Below are 9,766 nucleotides of genomic sequence, written 5' to 3' on the forward strand. Positions count from 1 at the left end.
TGTGGCCTTTCAGGCCCGTGGGAAAAACTCTGCCCATTTCCCTAATCCATATTTATTGGTGTGAGACCCTGGGGTGGGAGCAAGCCCCCGCCCCCACCCACCGCCCTGGCCAGGCCAGGTTAGCACTAAGAACAGGCTCCATGTCACCCAAATCCTACTCTTTGTCTCCAGATTGGCTCCAGAGTCCTCCCCTTCCCTCCTCCCCTTTGCTCCCTCCCAACCCCCCTTGGGGTTGCCAAGCAACCATGGAAGGGTAGCTGAGATATTTTCTTTATTACAAGCAAAAGCAAGACAGCATCATGGCCCCAGGAGAGGAGCAGGGTGGGGGTTGGGGAAAAGGGCGTCCTGTGCTCTGGGGGAAACATGCGACCCCCACCTGCTCAGGACATGGACAGTGGGGAGACAGGTCCCAGAGCCCAAGAGAAGATGGAAGACAGTACATAGTGGGGGTGGTGAAGTGGGAGGGGCGCACATTGATCCAGTCTAGATAATTCTAAAAGACAAGGAACTGACAAGAGACCTAGGCCTGAGTCTCTCACCTGTCACCAGCCAGCTGTCCTGTCTGCACCAAGTCACTTTCCTTCTCCAGGCCTAAGCTTCTTCCTTGACAAAAATGGGAATACTAATATTATCTCATTTAATCCTCAGAAAACCCATGAGACTTTATTTTTCCCATTTTACTGGTTAGGAAACTGAGGCTCAGAGATGTGACCTCACATGACTAGTAGGTAAGTGGCAGAGGTGGGATTCTTGAGCTCCAATTATTATCATTTTTTTTTAAGGAGAGAGAGAGAAAATTTTTTAAATATTTATTTTTGGTTTTGGTGGACGCAACATCTTTATTTTATTTTATTTTTTTATGTGGTGCTGAGGATAGAACCCAGCGCATGCCAGGTGAGCTCGTTACCACTTGAGCCACATCCCCGCCCCTCCAATTATTATTATTATTATTATTATTATTATTAGGTACTGGGGATTGAACTCAGGAGCACCCAACCACTGAGCCACATCCCCAGCCCTATTTTTGTATTTTTTTAGAGACAGGGTCTTGTTGAGTTGTTTAGTGCCTCGCTATTGCTGAGGCCGGCTTTGAACTATCTTCTTGTCTCAGCCTCCCCAGCCACTGGAATTACAGATGTGCGCCACTGTGCCAAGCTGGCTTCAATTATTTTTTTAAACAACACTTTTATTGAGATGTAACTCACATGGCATACAATTTGACCACTGAAAGCACACAATTCGATGGTTCATAGTATATTTAGAACTGTGTGCCATCACCTCCTTCAATTTTACAACATTTCCATCACTCTTAAAAGAAGCCCGGTTGCTGGGCACAGTGGTGTACTCTGTAATCCCAGCCACTCTGGAGGCTTAGGCAGGAAGATAGCAAGTTCAAGGCCAGCTTCAGCAATTTAGTCCTGTCTCAAAATAAAAAGGGTTGAGGATGTAGCTCAGTGGTAGAGCACCCCTGAGTTCAATCCCCCCGTACTCCAAAAAAGAAAGAACCATTAGCCATCACCTCCCCACAGCTCCTCCCAACTTCCCCTCTCCCCAGCTCCAAGCAAACTGCTAATCTACTTTCTGTCTCTACATATTTGCCTATACTGCATACAAATTTAATCATACAATATATCTGAATGCCAATTTACAACTTCAGTGGCTGCTACCTCACTTGGCTGGGTGCTGGTTGTCGAGGGTGGAATGGTTAAAAACACGGACTTTGCAGTTTGACAGACATGGGTCTAAAACCTAACTCTGTTGTTCAGTAGCTCTGTGCCTGTGGCAGGTTGCTTCCTCTCTCTGGGCCTCAGGTTCCTGATCTGCAATATGGGGAGAGTGACATTTCTCTTACAGGGTTGTAGTGATGCAGGAAAAGTGCCCATTGCTCAGGATCGCAGGGCTGTTAACTGGATTACAATAATCCACGCAGCTTCCTCTTTATTCTTTGACCCAAGCATTTGATAAAACTTGCCACTTTGTAAGGGTCAGGCATCATTCTCGTTGCCAGAGAGGGAGCAGTGGACAGCACATGACCCCGTCCTCCTTCATAAGGCTTCCATTCCAATGGAGAGACAGGCAAGAAAGCTGATAAGTGTGACACTTTCAGAGAGTGATACTTGCCATGAAACCACAGCACAGTGTGACAGGGTGATGGTGACAGCTACTATATATTTATTTTTAATTAATAATTATTAATATTATTATTTTGTGGAGCTGAGAATTGAACCCAGGGCCTCATCACACTAGGCAATCACTTTTCTGCTGAGCTACATCCCCAAACCTTTCAAAATTTTTATTTTGAGTCTCACTAATTTGTCCAGGCTGGCCTGGTACTTGCAGTCCTCCTGCCTCAGCTTCCTGAGTGGCTGGGGTGACAGGCATGGCTAGCAGCAAAGGCTCCTTTACACTAGAAGGCATTCCTGCCCTGCTTCACCCACTTCATGGAGAAGGACATCTTTCATACACTGAAACACACAATGCAGGGTGGAGGAGTCCTTGGTATCCTTTCTGAGTGAAGACAGATGACGAGCTTTGGCATCTTCTGAGACTGGGCATGTCAGGTTGTCAATTCATTTCCAAAGGTGGGCCACATGGCCAGTCACCATGTGGCATGGGTCCCTTTTAGAGAACTGATGGAGCAACTGGACCCCAGAGTGGGCCAGGGCTAGCCTGAGGAGGCACACCAGTGGATCCCAGGCTGAAGAGTCAGGTCACACTGAGACCTGGATTGATAAGAACACTCAGGGACAGGACTCCAGCTTTGGAAATACCCAGTACAGAGCTGGGTCCAGTACAACAGCTACAGCTGTTGCCTGGACACCTACCTGGCTGTCATCCTCAGGATCCTGGCCTAACTTCAAAGCACCAAATGGAGGCCCTGTGTGATTAAACCCTCTTCCAGCCCCCTTAATGAGCCCCACATCAACACTTGCAGTTCTGCACCTAGAACCTTGATTGGCTACAAACATTCATCACCTACTGTCCACTTTTTTGGTCCATTCTTTATTCATCCTTCACTCAATTGTCCCCAAGTCTGCTTTTTCGTCCATCTATCTGCTCATTCATGTAATTATTACGTCAATAAAGCATTCATTCACACATTCAGCCATCATTCATTCAGCAGATGTTTACTGAGCAGCTCCTTTGTGCTGGGTATAGTGTTTGGTCAAATCCTTGGTAAAATGCCAGTCCTAGGGGGAAGGAAGAGCATGCTACCGGAGAGTGAGGACAACTCTGCTCCCCACATTCTGAGAACTGTTTTTCATAAGGGAGAAGGCAGAGCTGGTTTTCATAAAGGCTAGACAAGTTGAGTGCACACAGGAGCCCAAACACTCACCCATTTGTGTGTGTGTGCATGTGCACCCAAGTTAGAGGACAATGAGAATTCTCTCCTTACAACAAGCAAAGGCCAAGTGTATTTGGATCCTCTGCACTACAACCATCTCTAGGGAGGCAGGGCAGTCACAGTGGCCAGGTATAAAGTGATCCCACTTTATAGACTATATAACTATGGTTCAGCTATGGGAATTCACTGGCCCTGGAAGCCCAAGGTAAGATTGCCTCTTCCGCAAGTTTCCCCACAGCCTCCCTGTTCAAACGAGCGTCTGCATTCTGTAGTCCCAGAGCACTCTGCCAATACTTCAGTTAAACTTTGCCAATACTTCCCTGGAGCAGAGTGTGGTATCACATACTAGTAATCCCTGCGCCTGGGGAGGTTGAGGTAGGAGGATTCCAAGTTCCATGGATGCCCACCTTAGCAAGTTAGTGAGACCCTGCCTCAACGAAGTGGTAGGGCATCCCTGGATTCAATTGAAAGAAAGAAAAGAACGAACGTGTTTCCTTGTGGCTCTCCCACCTCCATTGGGGTTGGCTGGGTATCCTGCCTGTCCACCAGCTGGGTGCTTTTGGAGGGGCAACATCACGGTTCACCTCCTCTCCCCTAGTGTATACATCAGGTGCCCACTAAACATTGCTGGGCACAGGTCACCCAGACCATCCAGAACACAGACCCTGCTCCACTGCTGCAAGCTCTCACCTGCAAACCAGCAGTAGCCTAATTAGTCTCCCGTCATGAACTTGGCCCATCCCCCTCCAGCTTCTCCACACTTCAGCCCCAGCAAATCTTTAAAAATGTAAATCTGAACCTGTCAGACCTCTCAGGATCCCCACAGCGTTTAGGATAAAATCACAAATCCTTCCCAATGTCCTGCAAGACCCAGCAGGGTTGACCTCAGCTTTATCTGGAACTTCCTCTTCCATTTGGCACTCCAGCCACACTGAATTCCTTTCCTTCTCAGAATTTGCCAGCCCCCTAACCCCCACTGGGGATTGAACCTAAGGCCTCAAGCTTGCTAGGCAAACGCTCTGTCACTACATCCCCAGCTCTACTTTAAATTTTATTTTACCTGTTGTAGTGGTGCACGCCTATAATCCCAGTGGCTCCGAAGGCTGAGTCAGGAGGATCACAAGTTCAATGCCAACCTCAGCAACTTAGTGAGACCCCATGTAAAATAAAAAGGGTTGGGGATACAGCCCAGTGGTAAAGCACCTCTGGGTTTCATTCCCAATAAATAAATAAATAGATAGATAGATAGATAAATTTTAGTTAAGACGGAATCTCACTAAATTGTTCAGGCTGGCCTTGAACTTGTGATCCTCCTGACTCAGTCTCACAAAAAACTGGGATTACATGGGTGTGCACTATGCGCAGTGCCATGTTCCGTTTTGCTTGCTAGCTTTGGATGGGAGATGCAGTGTCTGCCTTTGCCTAACTCCTCACTCCTCCTTGGGGCTCTCCATTCCTGTGACCTGCCTCAGTTGCACACTGTACCCCCTCTAGGAATATCTATCCTCTGCTGAGCCCCTAATTAGCTCACAGTAGGCATTCCATAAACATTCAAAGACCAGAGTAGATACTCCTTGGCTCCTCAGTCCCCAAGGGTGAGAGGAAGGGCAACTGATGGGCTTTAAATAGTGCTGACACTGGGCTGGGGTGCAGCTCAGTGGAAGAGCACTTGCCTAGCATGCGCAAGGACTTGGGCTAGATCCCCAACACCAAAAACCAAATGAACAAAACAATAGTGTCCACATCCCCAGGAGCAGGAGGAAAAGTCCTCCTCCTAGATCTCAACTAAGACCCAGCCTGGGAGCTCCCCACCCGCTCAGAGACATCCCGTTGCCCGCTCCATCTTGGTTGTACTTGCACGAGGATAGTATAGGGTTGGATTATAATGTAAACGGACAGGGATAGAGTGTCTCCCAGGTCCCACTGTTTTGAGTGCATTTACAACAGTCACATCTGCTAAGAAAAGCCTGGAAAAACCAGTGTGCAGCTTGACAGCCTTGAGTTCCAACTCTGGCAACATCACCTGGCAGATGGGAGCTAACTACTAATCTCAGTTTTTCAGTGGTGGTGGTGATGATAATAGTACCTAATTCCCAAGGTTGTGTGGAGAGTCAACAAGGTACTACCTTCATTTAATTAATTAATTTATTTAGGCAGGGTCTTGCTCTGCTGAGGGCTGGCTTTCTGTCTCCACCTCCTGAGTGGCTGGGACTACAGGTGCACCAGTAAGCTACCTTTATTTTTTTTTATTTCTAAACAATTTATTCTTTGTGATACTGGGAACTGAACTCAGGGGCACTTTACTACTGAGCTACATCCCCAGCCCTTTTATTCTTTATTTTGAGACAGGGTCTCACAAAGTTTCCCATGCTGCCCTTGAACTTGTGATCCTTCTGCATTAGCCTCCGTAGAGGTGTGCACCACCATGCCCAGTTAAACTATCTTTAAAGCACTTAGTGCTCAGCATCTAAGACACTTATTGCTATTATTATTAAGTGGAGCACTTCCAGGAATTGAGATCTGGTTGGCAGGGCTTTGTCTCTATAAAATCTAGAAGCCATATTTTGCCACCTTTTAAAAAGAAACTCCAAGAAATCTATGTGGTTCATTTTAAATTAATGGGGTATGCATGCAAACACCCACAGACATTTGATTTGTTGGGGGAGGACATTATTCTAGACTCTGGAGGAATAAAGATAGAAAGGACTCACTTCCTGTCCTAGGGAACAAAATCAGTCAAACTGATAATCACAATTCATCTGGGCATATGGCAGGGCTGCCCAGAGGTTGTGAGGACAGGAGAGCATTTCAGAGCAGGATGATAGGGTGTGCAAGGGCAGAGTTTTGGGTTTAAGGTGGATAGAAGGCAGGATGAATGAAGACTGGCCATTCATTCCCCCTCCAGGGGTGATATTCACTGGGATTGACAGACTGAGCTCAGGAAGCGAGTCGGGTACCTCTTTACCCAGCAATGTAAGAACCTAGTGAGGAGTGGGTGTGGGGGTATCAGACCTTTCAGAGTCCCTGCTCTCCTGAATGGGTGGGCTGTCCAATGAAAGAGACAGTGAGGACACAAGCATTAATAAATTCCACGCCCCTCTAACACCCACCTGCTCCCCCTCCCCGGCTGCTACAGCAGAGGTATCCTGGAGCCTGGAGCTTGGGAACCAAGCCTTTTTCCTTGGTTGGAGAAGGGGGCAGCCTCCAGATCCCTAGTGGTGTGGTCTCTGGAGATGGCATCCTCAGACTGGGGGTTGGGGCTGCATCCCTCCTCTCCTATCCTACTACATGGCCTTCTTAGGGGCTGGCTGACCCTCTGACCTCCAGACTGTTCCCCCCCCTCCCAATAATACCCTGGACAGGAGCTCAAGGAAGAAGCGATTCAGAGGCCAGGTCATAGGTCTAGACATAGCTGGAAGGCAGGGATTGGGCCTTAATATTCTGGGGGTCCCCTGAATTCTCTTGGGGAGCTCAGCCAAGGCCAGGGCCTGATTCGGGTCACAAAGCGCAAGGCCGGGATGTGGGTGCCTGGCCCAGGAGGGAGGGGACGTGGGTAAAGGGGTCAGGCTGAGGGAGCAGGCGGGGCATTGGGAGTGGAGGGCGCTGTGTGGGGGTGGGAGGGCGAAGGGTCCGGCCGGTGCAGAGGGGGGCGGCCCCCAGGGAGGGGCACGCTATGTCTTTAAGAGCTGCCTGAGCGCAGGTTGCAGCTGCCTGGCCAGCCCGAGGAGAGACAGCGGAGATTCATTACCCGCCGACACAATGACCATTGATGGCCCCGTGGCGTTATTCAAATCCAGTACCAATTGCAGCCGAGCCCCTTTCTCCGCGCCAGGCCCGTATTGTTGGAGCGGCCCACTAAAAGCCCGCCCCGGCCCCGAGCCGCCAGAGGCGCCCGCTCGGGTTCAGCCCTGCGCCTCGCCAGCACGCCGGTTCTCAGTCCGGCTCCCCGGGCGCTGCAGGTGACCCGGGCGGCGCATTCCAGTGCTCCCCGCCGCCGGGGCCACCGCCACCGCCGCCGCCACCTCCGGCGACTCAGCCACAGGGAAGCGGAGAGCGCCCGAGCCGGTGCGTGCGCGGGGCTGGGCGGGGGCGGGGGACCCGCGAGTCCAGCAGCCCAGACCCCGGGCTCGGAAACGCGACCCGGCCTCGGGCCCCAGCTTTCCGGATTCTCGGCGAGCCCAGGCTGGGGGACAGGGAGAGGGGAGTCGGGGTTCCCCGGGCCTGGCAGAGGAGATTTCCCCAACATGGGGCGGCACAGACCCAGCGCGGTCTACTCCAGGGACCCCGGGCCGCGTTCGAAGGAAAGACTCCAGGGGTGATGGGGATCCCCGTGCTGTGTTGGGATCCGCGTGCCTGCTCGTCCACCTTACCGCGGGATGGGGCGAGACTGCTGAGCGTCTGCGAGGTATTCCGAGGGGCAGCTCCGGAGATCTCCGGGTCCGGCGTTTTTAGAAAAGAGCGAAGCGGAAACCCGCAGGAGACCGGGGCCTTGAACTCTGGGGCTTCGCCACTGATTGTCCAAACGCAATTCTTGTACGAGTCTGCGGCCAACCGAGAATTGTGGCTGGACATCTGTGGCTGAGCTCTGGGCGCAACAGGGGTTGGGGGATGCAGGGACCAAGCTCAGGGAAGCCGAGACCCTGGGGGATGGGATGGGGGCGGCTGACTGGCCCCAAGTGTGAGGATCGCGGCCCCAGCTCGACGCGCAGAGGGACGCCGATCCCTGCCATCAGCGTTGCCGTCGCCATCCTCATCCTCTTTCCTTCTCCTCCTCTGCGGGTGACTGGTCCCTCCTGGCGGGGTCCTCCAGTAGATCGCGTTGGTTTCCCCCCTTTAAAATTTCTGCCCAAACGAAACTGGCACGCAGCAGCGGGACCCAAATGTGGTCTGGGAGCCCGCCCTCGGCCAGAGCCGCAGGAAGTCGGGGGTGAAAGCAGATGCCGGCGAACGCGCTCGTTAACTCATTTTTGAATTTGTTCTATCGCATCCCCCCGACCGGTATACCCTAAACAAACAAACAAAATCCTAATCTGCCCCTAAATTCCAAGCCAACCAACCCCTCCCACAAACCCCTCCAGACGGACGGATGGACTGAGCCTCCTCCAACCGCTGCTAGAGTCCGAGAAGCTCGGGAATCATGCGCTCCAGCCGGGCAACCACCTCTGCTTTGGAAATAGAACTTGGACAAACGAATCCTTTTCATTAAAGAAAAATCTTCGGAGATAGTGGGGTTTATTTATTCGTTTATTTCCTCAAAAGTTGGGGTCAGGGAGTTGCATGGGAGGAGAACCACTGGCAGCTGTTGGGTTGAGCCAGTGTCACCTGTCTCTGACCCCTTTTGGGCTATAGGCTAAAAATGACCTGAAATGATCTGGAGTGCCTTATCCCTGGCCAATTTCCATGGTGGCGCTGGCATCAGCTGTGGGGAGCACCCGATTTCTCCAGCCCGTCTCCTGCTCCGCAGTAACTGGGGTGTCGTGGAGGCTGGGATACCCCACATATATCATTCCACACCCTTTGCAGGCAGCAGAAAGGAACCCTAGTGTGGTCAGTTCCAGGAAAGTGGGACAGGCCATTCCTGAAGCTCCCCAACGGGAGAAAGGGAGGGACCCTCAGGTTACAAGAATTTAGACAAGCTGACCCTCTAAAAGTGAGACTGTGAGGGCCATTACAAGTCCCTTACTCTGTTCCCTAATATGGAGACTCTGACCTCAGCACCTAATGAGGGCCGGTCATGCGGCCTCTCTGGACAGCGTTCAGACCCAACGCTGGCCTTAATCTGCACCCAGTATTGCCTGGACCAGTAATCCCAACATGGATGCTCCCACCCACACATGCCTAGAGGGCCTCCACTGCAGCAGGACTGGGGAGAAGTCCACCAGCCAGGGGTCATCTGTTCTTTAAGAGAACGATGTGTACCCGACATTCTTCCCAACACAGCTGGGACACTGGGCACTTTCGTCTCCACAGGGGGAGAAATTCCACCTGAAATCACTGACATTTAAAGAAAAGCAATGTTTGGGGTGGGATGATAGTGCCCTAATTCTTTTTTGAGGTCTCCCTTCAGCAGACAAAGCTCTTTCTTCCAGATCACGGGAAGGAGAGGGGACTCTCATCTATGCCACTCCCATTCTGGGTTCTGGGGCTGCTGAATGCAGCTGGTGGGACAAAGCCTGGCCTTGGACAGACCAGTGGGGATGTCCTGGGACTCAGACTGGTCAGCACAGACTGGCTCTGCACCTCCTTTTCCAGATAGTCCTATCAGACTACCCCCTCTGGGGTAGCTTGAGTTTTAGCCTTTTGGTTAAAGCGCAGCTGAGAGCCCTAGGTGAGGATAGAGAGGTCATATCAGACAGAGGCTTTGGTTGGGGGAACTGGGGTGCCACCCATTTCTGAGGATGAAGAAGCTCCAAGCAAGGC

The 9,766-nt window shown here is 51.5% G+C and overlaps 1 long non-coding RNA gene across 1 annotated transcript; it reads left to right on the forward strand.

Moving 5' to 3' along the window:
* Window positions 1-7,273: 7,273 nt before the first annotated feature.
* LOC125619641 lies at window positions 7,274-8,567 on the forward strand. Its single transcript, XR_007351170.1, has 3 exons — window positions 7,274-7,411; window positions 7,626-7,751; window positions 8,425-8,567. It is a non-coding gene; the product is annotated as an uncharacterized LOC125619641 (long non-coding RNA).
* The last annotated feature ends 1,199 nt before the right edge of the window (window positions 8,568-9,766 follow it).

The sequence above is a fragment of the Marmota marmota genome, unplaced genomic scaffold (genome assembly GCF_001458135.2).
Source record: "Marmota marmota marmota unplaced genomic scaffold, marMar, whole genome shotgun sequence".
NCBI lineage: Eukaryota > Metazoa > Chordata > Mammalia > Rodentia > Sciuridae > Marmota > Marmota marmota.